The 19,603-nt window shown below is 33.6% G+C and overlaps 1 protein-coding gene across 4 annotated transcripts in view; it reads right to left on the reverse strand.

The window, feature by feature from the left end:
- The window catches only part of LOC138706149 (YLP motif-containing protein 1-like), a 186,413-nt gene that overhangs the window by 146,670 nt on the left and 20,140 nt on the right, over positions 1 to 19,603 (reverse strand). For 3 of the 4 annotated variants that reach the window (XR_011333954.1, XM_069835341.1, XM_069835177.1), the window contains exon 3: positions 14,047 to 14,208. The exons of the other annotated variant lie outside the window; for it this stretch is intronic. The gene's annotated coding sequence lies outside the window, so the exon portion shown is untranslated. The remainder of the gene's footprint in view (positions 1 to 14,046; positions 14,209 to 19,603) is intronic. 4 annotated transcript variants of the gene reach the window in all.

Genomic DNA, 19,603 nt, shown 5'->3' on the forward strand with positions numbered 1-19,603 from the left:
TAGAACATAGCTTTGGAAATCAAGGGATTTAAAAGTGACAATATTTTATTCTTTCTCCTGAAAAATTTGTTTAAATGCACATAGTGGATTTTGGAGGAGCAGTGACGATATATTGTCATATATATATTGGGTTAATGTAAGATCTGTTCCTAAAAAGCTAATATGACCATCTTTTCAATATTGTTAAATGTTATCAGATATCGTCATAAAGGTAAACTCACAATGTTATGTACTGAAACAATAATATAAAAACTGTACATGGTTCGTAAATCAAACTGAGAAAAATAACACAGATGAAATTACCATGAAATATTAATTGATCAACAGTCTTACTAATAAACCGTGTATAGTTTTTATACGAGACTTATGCAGAGTTGAGACAGAAAACGTTACTAATAAACCGTGAATAAGCTATGGACGTATAAACAGGCTGTAACTATACAATGGGAATTGCTTTGCGGTAGTTATATACACGAAACCCCTTGTTTACGCGTTGTATATAGTGAAAAAATGGCCGCCCCTTTAACAGCTGTTCGTATCGACCGTCATTTTATGATGATGTTTACCTTGTAACCACAGAAGAACAAACCAAAGATTATAGAATTATTAGAATTTATTGCTGTAGCTTGTACTCTTTGACCAAAATCTAGTGTGGTAATCGATTAGAGCTAGTTGTACTATCGATATTTCAACACGCCACACTAGAGCGCTCTACCGGATCCAGTAGAGAACCTCTGATATTCTATTACCTTTCGTAACGAAGTAATGACGAAACTATGACGTAGCTGTGTAACAGTTATACTGTTATACACGACGTATGTAGTGATTATTAGTAAGGAATTTACACACAACTTATAAACGAGCTACTCATTGTATAAGTATAAGACAGTTAAACGTCTGTATATAGAGTTTTTATTAGTAAGACCGCAAGTGTTCAACACAAACATTTGGGAAATTTCTTTGTAAAGAATTCCTTTATAATTAACTTGAAGTCACTTGTCTTCAGGATGTCATTTTCCTGTTCAAATGCTGCTGCCCCATTATACTGCAAAGCTGTTTTTTTTTTACAAGTATCAGTCTTGAAAATTAACATTCTCTTACACAGTTGGCCACTTCATGAACATGAATAGTCCTATAGTACTCTTAAGTGCAATTTCAACATTGGGAAATACAAATGTCATATTGTCCGAAATCTTTACAATACAGGGAGAGAGAGTATCACAATTTTCAACAAGAACGATGTGTTGCTTAAGATGATCACATTCATTCAAAAGGTCACAATAATGCTCTTTGTGAAACACATTACCCAGATGTTCACACTTTTTGTTTAGCTGATCAGAACCTATTGTATTCAATTCACAGGAGAGGGAAAACTGATTTGCAAACAATGAGTAAGCTTCTGCACATTTTGTCCATTCAGGAATTAGATTCCAGAACAGGAAGTAAAGTTTCCGCCTTGAACTTTTCACTCTTACTGAGAAGTGCCTCTTCTTATGATCCACCATATTTAGGACTTATATTTCGCTTTCGTTTCTGTTTTTCACATATTTATAATCTCAATCTGCACACCTACTTCTGGTCTTCAATTCACACTCAATTTGTCTATAATTTTCTGGAGATAGGTTTTCAGAGCGACAAGCATGTTCACATCCTTTTGACTGCAGGATCATTTGTTCTGTCAAGAATGTCATTCAAAAGAATTGTGAGGAAGATAGTTTTGAGGTTCATTTTCTAACCTAATCTTTCACCTTTCACCTTGTGTTTACTTCTGCGCTCCATTCAAAACATTACATTTCATTTCTGCTCAAAGGATTATTTCACGAATTTCACTAATATGTAATCGTAGAGCCCGGATGTCAGGCAAAATGCCTTTTTTAAACTGAATGTATGTATGAAAGACCTATTAGAAATACGTTTCCACACATTTGGAGACGATACGACCAATTTTTACTTTGCCTTTTTTGCCTATTTTAGCTCCTGTTGCCTATTTTAAGGTTAAATACCTTTTTTTTAGCCTTTTTACGTCGTTATTGTACAGTTTCTACATTTTTAATGCATTTAAAATAAACCGCACATAAATTATATCAAAAAACAAAAAAGAACGGTTGTACAAATTAAAAATATATATTCACCTCACACAAATACAGGACATATCAAAAGTCCGGTAACACTTTCAATATTTTATTACACGAAAACTACTAATGATAGCACTTTCAAACACACGTCAGTTTAAAGTCAAACTCTCAAAGTTCGTTTTACACCTTACAGAGATTCTATGTGTGAACCACGAGTGACTTGGCAGATGTCCAAACGATAATCAAACTCTTCCCGTACCCTTTTCAACATATCCTCTGTGACCGTGGTGGCAGCTCCTCGAATTCTGGTTTTTAGCTCCTCTAAATCACGTGACAAAGGCGGTACAAACACACGGTCCTTTAGGTACCCACATAGAAAAAAGTCACATGCAGTCATATCGGGTGACCTTAGTGGCTATGTCATGAAACATCTGTCCCTTACTCCAGCACGTCCTATCCAACGATCAGACATCTCCGTATTCAGGTAAGCACGAACTGCATTGTGGAAATGTGGCGGAGCCCCATCTTGCTGAAAGATGAAATCGCCGTCGAGATCTTGTCTAAGTTGAGGCACCAACCATTGCTCCAACATGTCCAGATATGAATGTCCAGTCACAGTAGCCTCAATGAAGAAAGGTCCGTACAGTTTTCGTTGTGACAACGTGCAGAAAACATTCACCTTTGGTGAATCACGCTCATGTTCAATGATTCTGTGAGGTTTCTGTGTACCCCAAACACGACAGTTGTGCTTGTTAATTTTCCCACTCGTATGGAATGTCGCTTCGTCGCTTAAAATTAAGCGGCTGAATAACTTTGAGAGTTTGACTTTAAACTGACATGTGTTTGAAAGTGCTATCATTAGTAGTTTTTGTGTAATAAAATATTGAAAGTGTTACCGGACTTTTGATATGCCCTGTATTTGCTTAGAATCTTATTCTCCAGCAATACAAATGTTTCCAAGAAGTAGTAAACTTTTCTCCCCTACCGATTCCATCTTTTATATCACTTAACAAAGATGTTTGAACAATATAACCCTCAGTGCTCAGGTCACTTCGGGATTTACCAGCGAAAAAAAGAGAATGAGGGAAGTATTAAAAGCAAGTCTCCAGGTCCCGTTACTGTTGTTGCTTGCACACACAAATCACACATACTTTGAAGTCGCTAATCCCTTCTCACACCCCTCTTTTTGAGACAATACACAGTCAGTTTTTCCCAATCTCTGAAAGAAAGTAGAGACAGTCCTTCTGAAATAAGTTTTAAGTTTGCTCCAATCACTTCAGTAGAAGTAGAAAGATCTTTTTCCACCATGAAAAACGTTCTCTCTGACAGGCGGCTCACTATGACAGTTGACAACTTAAAAAAGCATCTTGTTGTGACATGTAACCAAGGAAAGTGAGTACCGTATGAGATAGTTTATTAAATATTTGTCTATTTTTTGTCTGTTTCCATGAATAATAAATGCCTATTTCTACTATTTTTAGTGCCTATATGTCTGCCTATTTTAACCAAAATAAATGCCTAAACATCCAGGCTCTAGTAATCAGTCTACTGTTTCTTTTTTTTTTTTTTTTAATTTCACTTTCTTACACTTCCTCTAACCCTTCGTGTTTAGGAATTCTCGTCACCGGAACTGTCGTCATTGAACTACTTCATCACCAATTAAATGTTCGTCACCAGATTTGTGGTCACCGATTAAATTATTGCTACTGGACCTATGGTCACTGATTACATTTTCACAATGATGTTTTTTTCATTTGTTTTAAGAGTAATAAGACTGTTAGGTTGTTTCCAAGGTCATGCAAAATGCTTTTCCAGGAGTTCACTCAGCCAGTTGCTAGGCCAAACTTTCTGGAGGCATTTACAGGCCAAGGGACAGTCAGGACAATATTGAGCTGAGGACGCAATTTCATTTGCTTATAGCCCAAGGAAGACTTCAAACAGAATAAAATAGGTCACTACAATTGTGTTCTTCTTTCATAAGAAACTGGGCCTGTAAGGAAAGTGTAATAATGGACAAAATTCCTACCTACCAGGATCAGAGAAAGTCTGTGAAAAGGAATAACAGTGACGATGGAAACTATATATTAAAAATATTGTAAAAAAAAATACGTGTATAGTAACAATTTGCACAAACAGTTCAAATCCACATTAATAATATACAACGCACTTTATATTTCACATGCAACTGTACGTTGTACTTATTGTTTTATGAGTAAAAAAGTATGCTTATTCAAAAAAAAACTGTATTGGCCAACAGAATTGAGAAATAACTTAATTCCGAATACAAAATATGTTCACTAACTTCTGTTTACTATAATGATCCTAAAATGTTATTCCTTGCAATTCTATGTAACCACAAAGAACTTGTATTAATTGTGATAAAACTTCAAGTGAAAATATATTATATTCATAAAGATGGTTTCATTTCTTTGCAAAATATAACAATATAGCAACCAGTTTCAACTCTGGGTGTAAAGCTGAATCAATGAAGTAAGTAAGAACACACAAAGAACATCAACCAAACATTACTACAAGGAAGATGATAGGTTGTTCATAATGTAGCAGTATTGCATTATAATTTCAAGTAAGGATTGTTAAAACAACAGCCAAATACTGTCATAAAATAGTCTTACCACAATTCCCAGCACACACAAATTTAACTGAAGATTTCATCGCAGCACATTAAAAGAAAGGAAGAAAAAACAACACAGAAATGGCTTAAGAAACCTTACCAGAAACAGTTGTATTGGATGGCGAAGATTTGAACACCAAAATATTTAATAAAATGGAACTCATTCAACCTTTCACACTGGGGCTAAAATCACACACAGACATATCAATTGAAGAAACAGCATTTCCGAGTCCACAAATGCCTGAAATATATGCTATCTAATTCTAAACACCATTACAAAAAATTATTTCATTACCTAACTGATTCATATGTACTGGAGACTCATGACCAGTTCACAAAAGAACTAGAATCACTACTTCTCGAACTAGTTCTGTAAATAAACAAACTTTCAGTAACATAAGTGTACTGGTATAAAAAGCATTTGCCATTATAGGTTTAAAGTATCCCAAGCAACCCTAGTCTTATGTCTTCATTGCAAAAAATATATACAGGGTTAGTTAAAAGTCCTGCACCACCTAAATAACTTTTGAAACATACGGTTCAGTAACATGAAACTTGGTATGTGAGGATAACCATATACTAAGAACTCAATAATGGTATTACTGAGTTTTTTCTACTTCTCCAAGTCTCTTATTTGAAATGGAACACCCAATATATTTTTTTTATTTTTTAATGGTGCTCATTAAGAGCTTTTCAAAAAGTACCCAAACTCGATACTTCTGTACAGATTCAGTGTTGCTAAGTCAAGAAAACAGAAAAGTGTATCGAATATTAAAATAATAAAATACTCCTTCCTTAACAAAAACAAAACAAAGTTAGCTCACCTTCTAAATTATGTGTTCAAATTGGTGGCCCTCAGCTGCTTTACAATGTGTCACTCGATCATAGAAACCATTTAAGGAATGATTTAACCAGGCTTTAGGAATACCTTGCACCACTTCCATTTTTATTTAGTAACTTACTTACTAATGGCTTTTAAGGAACCCGAAGATTCATTGTCGCCCTCACATAAGCCCACCATCGGTCCCTATCCTGTGCAAGATTAATCCAATCTCTATCATCATATCCCACCTCCCTCAAATCCATCTTAATATTATCCTCCCATCTACGTCTCGGCCTCCCTAAAGGTCTTTTCCCCTCCGGTCTCCCAACTAACACTCTATATGCATTTCTGGATTCGCCCATACGTGCTACATGCCCTGCCCATCTCAAACGTCTGGATTTAATGTTCCTAATTATGTCAGGTGAAGAATACAATGTGTGCAGTTCTGCGTTGTGTAACTTTCTCCATTCTCCTGTAATTTCATCCTGCTTAGCCCCAAATATTTTCCTAAGCACCTTATTCTCAAACACCCTTAACCTATGTTCCTCTCTCAGAGTGAGAGTCCAAGTTTCACAACCATACAGAACAACCGGTAATATAACTGTTTTATAAATTCTAACTTTCAGAATTTTTGACAGCAGACTAGATGACAAAAGCTTCTCAACTGAATAATACAGGCATTTCCCATATTTATTCTGCGTTTAATTTCCTCCAGAGTATCATTTATATTTGTTACTGTTACTCCAAGATATTTGAATTTTTCCACCTCTTCGAAGGATAAATCTCCAATTTTTATATTTCCATTTCGTACAATATTCTGGTCATGAGACATAATCATATACTTTGTCTTTTCGGGATTTACTTCCAAACCAATCGCTTTACTTGCTTCAAGTAAAATTTCCGTGTTTTCCCTAATCGTTTGTGTATTTTCTCCTAACATATTCACGTCATCCGCATAGACAAGAAGCTGATGTAACCCGTTCAATTCCAAACCCTGCCTGTTATCCTGAACTTTCCTAATGGCATACTCTAAAGCGAAGTTAAAAAGTAAAGGTGATAGTGCATCTCCCTGCTTTAGACCGCAGTGAATTGGAAAAGCATCAGATAGAAACTGACCTATACGGACTGTGCTGTATGTTTCACTGAGACACATTTTAATTAATCGAACTAGTTTTTTGGGAATACCAAATTCAATAAGAATATCATATAATACTTCCCTCTTAACCGAGTCATATGCCTTTTTGAAATCTATGAATAACTGATGTACTGTACCCTTATACTCCCATTTTTTCTCCATTATCTGTCGAATACAAAAAATCTGATCAATAGTCGATCTATTACGCCGAAAACCGCACTGATGATCTCCAATAACTTCATCTACGTACGGAGTTACAGTAATCTTCTCAAAAGAATATTGGACAAAATTTTGTACGACGTCAACAAAAGTGATATTCCTCGAAAGTTACCACAGTTGGTTTTGTCCCCCTTTTTAAAAATAGGCACAATTATGGACTCCTTCAAACGTCATTCACTCACTCAAATTAAAGAATGAGATTCTGGAGAGTTAATGGAGAAGGAGCATCTCATTTTTTCAAAAGGATTCTGAGATAACACACACAGTCTACTATTCTATAGGTAAACTTCAGATAATTTGAGCACTCATTGTCAGCACCAGTTCTTTACACATAAATTTCAGCTAAAATAGAATACTTACTAAAATTAAAAGATTAATTATTGTTAATGTTATATGAACTCCTAAAAGTCCTAAATTGGATTTTATCATCATCATCCTTCACGAATTAGGCCTCTGTAGATCTGTTTCAGCCCCATCTAGCAGTCTTCTAAAAGGTCTTCCTGGTCGACGATGTCCTCTAGGTTTATACTGCATCATAATTTTTGGGATTCTTGAATTTTCCATTCTTCTTATATGATCTAGCCAATTTAATTTGTATCTGTTGATTTTTTCTTCTACTGACTCTACTTCTAATTGTTCTAAAATTTCTTCATTCCTTTTTTGGTCTAAAAGAGTATATCCTGCTGTCCTGAAAAATTTCATTTCCGTTGCTTTGATTCTGTTCATGTCTTTTTTTCTTTAATGTCCAAATCTCGCTTCCATATAAAAGGGAGGGTAATGCTAGTGTATTATATATTTTTATTCTTGTAGATTTTTGTACTAATTTAGCTTTTACTGTATTGTTTATTATTCCTAGAATTTGTGTAAATTTGGTAATTTTCTTGTTCACATCTTTTTCATTTTGATAAGATATTTCACAATCCAGATAGTTGAAATTTTGTACTTGTTCCAGGAATTAGTTATTGTGTATTATCTTATTTCTGACTGGGTCTTTTCCTAAAAATGCCATTACTTTTGACTTTTGTGCTGAAATTTCCATCCCAAAATCTTTTATTATTTTATTCAATGTATATAATCCTCTTTGTAAATTATCCTCTGAATTGGAAATTATGACTTGATCATCGGCATAGAGTAAGGTATTTAATGTTAGAGCACTGGTTATTTTGATTCCTGATGTGTAGATTTGGTTCCATTTTAAAATAATTTCATTTATATAAATATTAAATAAAGTTGGTGATAGTGGACAATCTTGTCAAACTCCATTATTAACTAATTTTCTTTCAGATATAGCTACAGTTATTTATTTTGATACTTCTTTGCTGTCTGTGTAGATTTCTATTATATTTTGTAATAGCAAATTTGGAATATTTTTACCTTGTAATATGTTGAATAAAAGGTCTCTTTGGATTTTATCAAAAGCTTTCACAAAATCAATAAAAGCTATATGGGTTTCTAAATTAAATTCTCTTCTTTTTTCTAACAATAGTTTGATACTAAATAATGGATTTACACATGATCTTCCTTTTCTAAAGCCATTTTGACACTCCAGAAGGAAAGTTTCAGCATGTTTTTTTTTAATTGTTATTTAAAATTTGGATTTTATAAAGTTCTAATTCTCTCTTTTTTAGTACCTAGAAATCTGTTACCTATTTATAACAAATTACGTATTACAAGAAATATTATCCCTTAACACTATCACAACCTCTAATTAAGGTGCTGACTGATATGTAGATCTATTACCAGCCAGTACATCTGATATGTAGGTTATTGCCCTAATGGAAAACTACTGAGGAACAATCGCCACCATAAAGTGAGAAGCTCCACCGCAAACACTCTTCGGAAGGCAAAGTGGGAGGTTCACGAAGAAGCGCATTGCTTGGCTGAGAATGGGTCAACGAGAAGGGCAGACATTATAGCCATCGATCGCCGGAATCAAAGAAGCCTCATTCTTGACCCCACTGTCCGTTTTGTGAAGGATGATCAACAAGCCAATAATGTTAACAATGAAAAGAAATCTATTTACAACCCATGTATTCCTCACTTCAGTGAGAGATACAAAATGAATATTAATACATGGGAAGTAAAAGGACTTCTTTTTGGTGCTAGGCGAACTTCATTTAAGTTAACTAAAACCATTCTCCTTTCTCCTAAATTTTCCAATGAGGACATTAACAAAATTTGTCTAATCGTATTGAGAGATTCATTATCCATTTTACACAAACACTTGTATAACACTACGTAATATTATTTTTTTACTTCATTTCATTACTCTTAATTGTACTTTCATCTCATATTTCTCCGAAATCAAATTGTACTTTATTTTTAAATTTATCATTGTTCTGTATTCTCTCTGCAAATCATATTGTATCTTATTTTTAACTAGCCGTACCCCTGTGCTCCGCTGCATCTGTTAGAAATAAATATAAAGTAATTACATAATTAAAATAGGACGTTTGATCCAGGGAACAACTTTTACAACAGAGCAAGATAATCTGCTACGCTCATTACCCAATTTTTTTTAACATGATTCAATTGAGCATAGTTAAAATTTGAATTATAAAATAATGGATTGCTAAGCTAACGTACTATTACTGCATACTAAATCAATACACTCTCGTTGTTCGTTAATTCTCTGAGATTAAAATGAGTGTACATAAATATTATTTTAAGAAATACAGAAAACGAATGTACAAAATAACCTATCAAATTTTCTGTGCATAAGAAGCTATTTTAATCTTACCTGTCCTCGATTTACTCAGACGTTACTGTAATAACATTATAGCATTATGTCCATCTAGAGAAACTACACTTTCGAATGGTGAAATAATAATTAATTATACAAATCGGTTAATTTAGCTTCTGATATTACTTCATACAAACACAGAAACATTCTCTGTAGGCTATGTTTAATAGCTTTCGATTGTTGATGTCCAAGGCCCCTGTTTCGATTGTTGTTGTCCAAGGCCCCTTATAGATGAAGTCATTTGTTCTTAATTCATTGCACTGTCTTAGATGGAGTTATTTTAAATTTTAAAACTCATTTATCTCATTAAATATCAGTCCTATCAAAATTTGGTAAAGAATAAAACTTATCGGAAATCATTTTTAAAGAAACTTTTCTTATATAACAATTTTCACAAAATCAATAATAAGCGAGATATTTCGATTTATTTAATTCAGGCCCCTTTATAACCACCCTTTTAAATAAAGTATTTTGAATGCCATATAGCCTAAAATCTAAGTTACAACGAACTTAATTTATATTCCAATTTTCATATAAATCGGTTCAGCCATTATCGCGTGAAAAGATAACATCCAGACAGACAGACAGACAGACATACAAAAAAAAATTTCAAAAAAGCGATTTTCGGTTTCAGGATGGTTAATTATACATGTTAACACAGATTATTTTTGGAAAATCGAAAATTACCAGAAAAATTTTGGCTACAGATTTATTATTAGTATAGATTTAGCCTCTGCTTTGCATTCTGGACCCTAGTGGTCAGCCGTAGATGTCGGCCAGATGTCCCAAATTGTGAATTAGTAGCAGCCGGTACATCTCACTAGATGTTATGTATCGGAGGAAAAAAACTGTTCGTATACATCTGAAGTCTGATTAGTGTAATCTGTATCTAGTATGCAATTGAGGGGGAAAGGAACTGGCCACCCTACCCCATTATCTCCTGCCCTAGTTGCCTCAGGAGTGATGCCTTGTTGGTGTCACTTGTGGGGTCCAGATCTGTCTTCAGACAGTTGACTAAACAACAACACTATCACATAGATTTAATTCAATAAAAAGTAAATACCATATCCATGACTTCTTATATAACTTTTAATAGAATAATATAGAAATTCAATAAAGATTGAACTGCATGTTTTGATGGGACGCCATGTTTGATCATTGATGCTGACAAAGAAATTAAGTGCCAACATACTCTTATAAATGTCTACGCCATGAGGATAATATTGGGCTTATAAGAATGTCGTGATCACATTACAGAAAAACTCATAACCAAAGAAAAGATATGTATTATCATGAATGGAAGCAATAAAATGTGAAATACGGTAAACATGACAGAAAACTGTTACTTGTCAATAAATGTAGAATCCCGGGGAGGGAGGAGGGAGACATAAAATTCCGACAAAAACAGAATTTAATGGCATTTAATAGCAAAAAAATGGTTAGTATAATGGCGTTAATTAAAAATCTGAGGAGAAATTTATATTCTTTCTCGAGGGCACCAAGAAACTTTGAGAATAAATCTGAAAAATTAACGTAAATGAGATTGACATGAATTTTGACTTCATTTCAATTACTTTCCTTTGTTTATATACTTTTTATAATACATGCAGGAACATATTTGTAATAACTAGACCTCGGACTTTCAGGTCCTAAAAATCTTAAATTAAGTACCTAAAATAGGTTCTATCACAAATCAAAATAGGTTCTAAAATTACAAAAATAGGTGAACAAAAAAATGACATTATTTCATTTCCCATTACAAATTAGCCGAAACATTTGACATTATTTCATTGTAAATGTCCATAATTAGAGCCAAAGTAAACAACTAACACCTTTTCTAAGTTTTCCATTGAGAAACTGCATCGCTTCTCAGATATGCCGAAAATGAGCGTTCCACATCAACTGATGACACCAGAGCATATTTAAATGTTGGTGTTAGATGCAAGGGAACAGCACATTCATGTTCAGGTGTTTTGCCAGCCAAGATGTCAGCAACTGTGCGGAGAACTGTCAGTCCTGGGTTTTTTTGAAGCACTGATTTGAGTTTTTCAGAAACTTTTTCACCAACATAACCAGGAACCAAGTTCATTTTTTCTGTCACCTCTTCTATCAATCCCAGTTGCGGGTAGACCGGTTTGCCTGAAGACTCTAGAGCATTAATAATGGGGACCAGAAATACATAATGTGATTTGATGAATGAAATATCCCGGGCAATTGTTTTTTTTTTCTGTTTATATATATTATTTTAATGTACCGAAGTACATAATTCTTTCTTTATTTATACTGGCAGAGTTAAGGCCATAGGGCCAGTTAAGGCCATAGGCCATTGTTGGGTCCTGCAGAAGTTTTTTAGCTGAAGTAATGCTCACTGCATCCTCCCCCAGTTTCAAAACAAAGTTCTTAATGTCCTCCAAATGCTTGCTGTAATATTCCACGGCCTGTAACCATGTTCCCCATCGGGTAAGAATAGGTTCTGGTGGAAGTGGCACATTGGGAAGTTGCTCTCGAAATAATTGAATCCTCGTAGGTGCTTTAATAAAAACCTTTTTAATTGTGGAAACCAGCTTATTCACTGTGGATATTCCAGCCATATCGTCTCAGCTACGTGATTCATGGCATGGGCAAGACAAGGAATATGGAGCAAGGCAGGGTAAAATATTTCAAGTAATTTAATGGCAGCAATCATGTACGGGCTGTATCAGTGTAGATTACTAGCTGCGATTGTCAAGGCACGACTGGCATACAGAATTACACAGCTTTTCCATATTACCAACTGTAGAAATTGGAAAATGTAAAATTAGGTAAAAATAGTTTCTAACGTGAAATTAGGTATTTTTAGGTTGTACAGGACCATCATTTTCGAACATATATTTCCATAATTCGTGTATATACAACTTTTCTTTTGTATATATCATGAGGAACAAAATAGGTTTTTACCTAAAATCCGAGGTCTAGTAATAACATTGAAAGGATACATATTATGCAACAATAAAACCCGAGGCATAACTAAAATCTACAACGATAACAAAAACAAATGAAACGTGACATTTGACTTTTTATTTAACCTGAACTACTTAAAAAAAATTACTGATATAAAATGAACAAACAAAAACCATTTATTTTCAAAACACAGCAGCACGTTATTGCGTAAGTATCATCATTTTATCACTGCAATCTCGTCTCCCTCTGGTGTAGTTTTCTTCTTGAAAATGTTTCATCCAAAAGTTTGCAATGCACACATTTTGCTCGACGGCATTTATTATCGCATTTAATGAAAAATGTGCTTTCAAAATTCCTATGAGTCCACATATTATCTCAGATGTATATGACATGATATTGTATAAAATTAGTTTTTAATAGATAGGTCATACAAAGCCTAGACAAACATGCTGAATGTTATCACAGAGCAATAGAATTATAATGCCTTCAGTACATCACTATTTCTTTTCTTTCGCACGTACGACAGAATTCAATAAAAAAGGTAGGACTAATTCTTCGTAAAATAACAATAATTTATACATTTATTCTTCTCTTCTCAGATTTTTAACAAACGCCACTGTAAATTGTAGATTGCAATAATTGAAGCTCCACTGCATATTTTCCACTTCTTTTCGTCATTCAATAATGATGCAACATATTCCAATGCTACCTCTATGTTGTATCTATCCTACCAAAATAATGAAAAATGTAGACTCTTTGAAGTACACCATCGACAATGTTAAACAAAAAACATCATTTCTTAATCTTACACAATATTACTGGACCTTAAATTGTACTGTGTAAAAAAATATAATAGCCATAGAAATTTCTTTCAACAATTAACACATTTTTCAGTAATAGAAACCTCGATACGAGTGATAAGTAATTGATAATGTGCTTCAATTCAGAAAATTTAAATGAGAAAAATAGTTTAACTTGGCAGTCAGCAAAAGTTCCTTGTGCTCTAATGTCCTGTCAAACACAGAACCAAATTAAGCTCAATAGTCTACTGAAATCACTTTCTGCTCCATGCGGGTATAGCAATATCAGATTAATTTCCTTCGATGAGGAATTTTCTGTAGAATAAAATGCAGGTGTTCACATGTTAGGAACAGTGCAACTCCTTGTAGAAGTAGGACCAATGTAGAACAACAGTAATAACAACCTTTTCTTAAATAAATTTACTAGAATTTTTCTTCCTTATTTGTGCCAATTATTTATTCATAAGTAACACTTAGTATAAACACTACACAAATAAATATTATGAACAGTCTTAATTCTCTTATAAATCTAATGAAATAGCATGATGACAACCAGCAAAGAAAAAGAGACCTTGAATAGTGTTCAGCTTCTCTCAAACAAAACTGAAAAATAAAACCAAGTTGATATGAAAGCAGGTCACATATCAATGTTAATAGATTTAAAAATGATACAACTTACCTTTTTTTTTTCTCCCAGTAAGGTGTTCTTCTGCCTTCACTCGATGTTAATTCTTCAGCTCAGTAAGTTAAGCTCTCTGATTCTTCTCTCAATGTTCCTTTCACAGGTCTGAACTGCCGCCGATATCGATATTTCCAATAGCTCACAAAACACAGAGCCCACCTAATGCGAGAAGGATTCGCATACAAATATAATACCAACAAACACAACATTGCACATAGTCTGTATCACAACTTCAACAATTTTCTGCTTCAGCATAATATTCAAATGGCACAAGACGTGTAAAATCTGTACCATTCTCAATCAATCCAGAGTCTCAATTAGGATCTTCTAAAAGTACAATACATAATACAACTTCAATTTGATAAAATCAGTGATCCACAGTCAGCAAAATACAGCAATAAACGAGACAGTCAGTAAAAATGTATACAATAATTTCTCGCGATTATCTTGTAGGAAGATAAAACTTTCAAATTTCAAATTGTCTAGCTTCGGACTATATGTCACATGATACAAGAAATATAAAGATAGCTATAGGCCTGCAGTTTAGGAAATAATTCTTCATTTCAGTAACACATCTCACAAAAGTTAGAATTATGACTTGTCTAAAACAATTTCTGTATAAATAAAGGTTAGTAGAAAGTAGAAAAGTAGACTACTATGCCAACAATATGTTGATGTTATTTGAAATACCTACTTCATAAGGGAGTTAACATTTCCTTGTTTTACACTTTCTTACTATTTCATATAGATAATAGAAGTAAACACATATTCAAGACGTTTCATCTAAAGAAGAGTCAATTAAAAAACTCTGATTGCAGAGAATACATTTAACATCCAATAAAATCAAAGTGGCAAGGTACTGCTGACAGGAATATTCAATGCAATGTCTTATGATAAATCAAAGATTTAGCAACAAAACACAGTTATAAAAATCCACAATAAAATACATCATTAAATATTTCCCAACACAATGTGTATCACATAGAAATTTCAGCTTTATTCCACTGAAATGATATCAAAGTACTAACAAGTAGTTATGATAACATGCAAATAGAAACATCTATGAAAAATATCATCGTAATCAGATATTAAAGTAACTATTTAATACTTACCAGAAAGTTTATTTGATTAGTGTTGGGCCATAAGAGCCAGTTTCTTTACAAACTATAAATTAGTTGCTGCAGTAGGAACAAATATGTCTCTCTAATATCGCTAAAGTACTAAATGTGTTAGTTTTAAGTGTTCTTGAAAGTCTGCACACAAGTATCAATAAATATAGCAAATTCAAATTATTCATATTTCTGTTCTCAATCCAAATTTTGTGATATTTCTCAGCATTATTATTTTATAAATGTCAGTTAGGTTCACGATAAGGTTCAATTAACGAAGAATCAATTATGACGATTAAAAAAAAACAAGCACAAAACTGTAAATAATAAATATTTCTTAAAATAATGCTCTCTTCTCTGTAAACATATGGCATGCAATCACATTCTAAGTGATTTTGTCACTTTATAATTCTCTCAAGTGTATGGTACTGAAGTAGAGAAAGCCATATAAACTTCAATATCAATTTATAAATATTAAATCTGCTATAAGAATTCTTGTAAAACAGTTTCGTTATCACGGAATTTTAAAGATTCCTATCATGCTACATCTTTTGTAGTTGCAAGGACAAAGTATTAATTTATAAAAATAAAATAATTAAAAAAATGATACAGCTGTAGATAAAACTTAACCTTATTTACCAAGAATTACTTAATATATAAATTCACAAATAACGGGGCCAACAACTTACAGCAATGAAGCTCTGACTTCACAAAGTTTTTGTTCGTCACTTTTACGATGATTAAGCGTTAATTAAATATAAAATAAATAGCAGAAATTATGTACAACACTCCAAATAATTGCAAACTGATCTAATAGATAAAAGTCAAATAGGAAAGCAGCGTCCGTACATAAATATGAAAGCAGCAACAATCTTCCATGATGGCATTTTGTGAATAAATACACTATCCATTCTAGTGCTAAATATACATCACCTTGTGTGTCGATACAAAATCAGTAGTGTTACGTGTACCACATTTATTTCTAAAAAGAGATGACAAACATATACCACCACTAGCAGGCAGCTATGTCAATTACTGTGTGATAGAATTAAAATTATGCAAATCTAGTCTTTCAGGTAAAGCTCCCTGTAAAGCAGATTTGAATAATTTCAAGGGAAAAATTGTTCCGGGGCCGGGTATCGATCCCGGGACCTCTGGTTGAACGTACCAGCACTCTTACCAACTGAGCTACCCGGGAACTCCACCCGACACCATCTCAACTTTTCCCTGTATATCCACACAACTCGCATGGGCTGACGAAATGCCAGAGACCCACATCGAGTGCACACAATCTCTGTGTGACTTGGAATTGTGGTTTCATCAGCCCACGCAAGTTGTGTGGATATAAAGGGAAAAGTTGAGATGGTGTCGGGTGGAGTTCCCAGGTAGCTCAGTTGGTAAGAGCACTGGTACGTTCAACCAGAGGTCCCGGGATCGATACCCAGCCCCGGAACAATTTTTCCCTTGAAATTATTCAGAATTAAAATTGTTTTGGTCTGACAACAGTACATGGAAATTAATTTCTCCAATGCTTTGGACTTACAACCAACATTACCCTGAGAATAAAAACTGAAACATTATCAAAATATTGAAGATGTTAAATTTTCACATTTTGGAATTACTTTCAGGTTCCCTCTGCCGCAAGACAGTCTGATTATGGAATCTCTAAGTAATTGTGCAACAGAGAAATTAAATTTCTACATTTCGAACCAACTTTCAGGTATTGCATTCTAAACAGTGGAGAAATGAATTTTCCATACAGTAGAACTCCGATTATCCATCACTCTATTACCCAATTGGCAGATTATCCGATTGTCTATTTCTCGCTCTTTTTTTTCTTCAAAAATAAATAACTTATATGAAGTACTGTTTTGTACATCATATTAGTAGGTTCTACATTATGCTTTTGCTAGAGTGTTATTACAGCCTTTATCGTTATACAGCATTGTCTACTGTTCGAATTGCCGTTCTATAATATAACTTGTATATAAAATGTCTTCCACCGGTGTTAACAGAAAACGTGTTGTGCTAAGTATCGAAAAAAAAAAAAATTGAAATAATTGAATGGTTTGAGAAAGAGAAACTGTGGCTCATCTCGCATCAGAATACGAGACTGGAGTTACAACTGCGCGATTTAATAATAAAAAAAAAAAAAAAGGATAAAGTGTAAAAAAGTATGTAAGTCTACAACATGAGATCTCCTTTATTCCTATCTTTCCTGAGACAGTCATTACAAAGGGCTTCCTTGCTCCTTAAAAACCCGTCGTTGACAACCAGACTTAAATTAGTGAACTTCTGATCCACTACATAGCAAGTTAAATATAAGACCACGGAGGAAATGACAAAATCTTTAATGGTACGGATTATCTGATTTTTTCGATTAACCGTTCAGTCTATCCCCTTCATTACCACGGATAACAGAGGTTCTACTGTATTTCGAAGCTACTTTCAGGTTTCAGTCTCCGGATGATCTTACCCCAACAATGAATCTTTAAATTTCTAAGAGATCTATAATTCCCACATTCAGTTGGCATATGAAATCATACACATTAAATCTATTTCCTCAAACACAATGAATTTTAAGATGACTGAGATCATAAATTCATAATCACGTATAGATTTCATAAACAGAATACACTCATTAGGTCCAACTGTTGTGACAACTCTGCAAGTGAGTCGCATGTCGAGATGTTTCTACCACATTAATGTACGTGCTAATCCTAATCAAGTTTCTACCTCCTCAATGTCCACATAGTGGGTGTAAACACAACACCGGTGTCACGGAGGTCAGATTATGATTGACTCATATAATTACATTACAGCCATTCCATAATTACGGACGGGGCATTCTTATTCAGGTTTTTTTAACTTCAAATTGCTATAATAATGCAATGCAACCTTTCATGTTTGAATTCTGCAAATGAAACATGTTACCCTACATAATGGATGTTGTTTAAACTTTTTAAATTTTATTAATGTATTTGAAACAATATTTTTAGGATTTGTTATGGATGGAACAAAAAACACATTTTTGTGATAAATGTTAAATCAACATTTTCTGTTCTATTATTGTCAGAATTTTAATACCAATATTAATGAAGAAATAAAGAAATAATGATAAATAATATTTCCAAGATCCTTCAAATATATATTCACTTAGCAAAACAACTAAATAAAGTTGCTGGCAGTGTTACAGGTGGTAGAAAAAAAAGGCAGTTTCATTCTGAATTTATTTTCCTCTTTGTATTTCAACAAAAGTAACTTAGAGCTCTTTTTAAATAGTAAATGACCTCTTTTATTAAAAACTTTAGGTGCTGACAATATGGAAGCAACTGATGTCTTTGGACCACATAGTACACATTTTATTGTAGGAAAGAAAAATGATATGAAACTGACACAAACTATTTAAATTTATACATAACACGAATTTTTTTAAGTGCTGAAACTTTATTATTATTATTATTATTATTATTATTATTATTATTATTATAATTATAAGTTACGAGGTTCAATTTGACTAGACCTACTCATACATAGGCTTTTCCTTAACGTGTAAAAATTCCGTTATTTTATGGAATGGTTGATTACCTCTGTCGGATTGCTGAGCAGAATTAGAAAATTTTAACACGCTTGTTACAGAAATGAGAATTATTTCCAAGTCTATCAACTAAAATTAAGAACATCACTATTTTTTTGTAGGTTATTTTATGGCGCTTTATCAACATCTTAGGTTATTTAGCATCTGAATGAGATGAAGGTGATAATGCCGGTGAAATGAGTCCGGGGTCCAGCACCGAAAGTTACCCAGCATTTGCTCATACTGGGCTGAGAGAAAATCCCGGAAAAAACCTCAATCAGGTAACTTGCCAGACGCACTAGCCGTTATTCCACAGGTGTGGACAACATCACTATTAAATATATATTACATTGCTTATGAAATATGCAAAAGTTGAAGAATAACTTTAACTTTGTGTGGTAGATATGGTCGCAAATTGTAATCCTTCCTGGACAAGAATGATTTTGTCCACTGTCAATAAGATGTTCTGTGTTGTCCCAGATTAAATATGGTGATATTCTGACATCACATCCGAAAACAGTCACGACTGTCCATTTGCATGAAAGTTAAAAGTCGTGAGATCGAATCCCAAATTAAAATCAACCACATACAGTAGTCAGCATAATTCTTGGGAAAGACGTTCTGAATTTGTGTGAAGTTTTTTTAATGGAAATAGTAGTATAAGAAAACGGGTGACAAAGTGCCCTAATGATAGGAGGTTGTTGCTGATCCATTATATCTCTTCGTTAATTTTATAGAGCTGAAGGACTGGGTTTAACCCAATGTTGGTTACCAGGCATTTCAAGCGGCTCATATGTTTCCCTGGTTTACAGGCTTCAAAAACAGGGTGTCTATCAATATATATTTTTAAAATTCCATAACATTTCCC

This window comes from Periplaneta americana, chromosome 1, assembly GCF_040183065.1.
Source record: "Periplaneta americana isolate PAMFEO1 chromosome 1, P.americana_PAMFEO1_priV1, whole genome shotgun sequence".
Taxonomy (NCBI): Eukaryota; Metazoa; Arthropoda; class Insecta; order Blattodea; family Blattidae; genus Periplaneta; species Periplaneta americana.